We start from the raw sequence: 539 nt of genomic DNA, 5'->3' as shown, positions 1-539 counted from the left end.
CCATCTTCCCTCTCCTACGGGCTGTACTCTCTGCCCCCTTTTGTGGCTCAAGCCCCTGACCCCCCGCAAACACCCCACCAGCCTCAATTTCCTTCTCCCCTGGGGCTTATTCCCCAGTTTGTCGGAGAGCAAATGGGGGCCGGACAAGCGCTGTGACAGGGGGAAGCACAGACCGCTCAGGGGGCCTGCTGGGTCAGAAGGCCCGAAACGCACCCCGCTTTTTTGGCTTTCACGGCCTGCACCTCTTCTCACCCCCGGAGCTCCAGTCCAACCCCCACCCCGTCCCACCCCCTCTCCTCCATGCTCGGGCCTCAGGGAACTGTTTATCCTGCCGTGGCCGTGGCCGCGGCCGCAGGATCCGGGCCTAAATCACTCACCCCAAAGGGATCCGCCCTCCTCCCGGAGCGTCTCCCCGTGGCCTCAGCTCCCCAAGTGGGGGCTCCTTTGGCTTCGAGAAGGATGGTCCAGCGCCTCCTCCGCACCCCCAATACTGGACCCAGCGGCAGGGCCACCAGTCTTGCACAAGCCTCCGCGTGGTA

General features: G+C 64.9%; 1 long non-coding RNA gene across 1 annotated transcript in view; it reads right to left on the bottom strand.

Annotated features, from left to right (window-relative positions):
* Window positions 1-527, bottom strand: part of LOC112411992 (uncharacterized) — a 21,723-nt gene extending 21,196 nt beyond the window's left edge. The window contains exon 1 of the long non-coding RNA XR_003005711.1: window positions 378-527. This is a non-coding gene — a long non-coding RNA (uncharacterized LOC112411992). The remainder of the gene's footprint in view (window positions 1-377) is intronic.
* Window positions 528-539: the final 12 nt, after the last annotated feature.

Source organism: Neophocaena asiaeorientalis, unplaced genomic scaffold (assembly GCF_003031525.2).
Source record: "Neophocaena asiaeorientalis asiaeorientalis breed wild unplaced genomic scaffold, Neophocaena_asiaeorientalis_V1.1 scaffold433, whole genome shotgun sequence".
Lineage (NCBI taxonomy): Eukaryota > Metazoa > Chordata > Mammalia > Artiodactyla > Phocoenidae > Neophocaena > Neophocaena asiaeorientalis.
The sequence above is the reverse complement of the archived record's forward strand: the minus strand, read 5'-3'. Positions and strand labels throughout refer to the sequence as shown.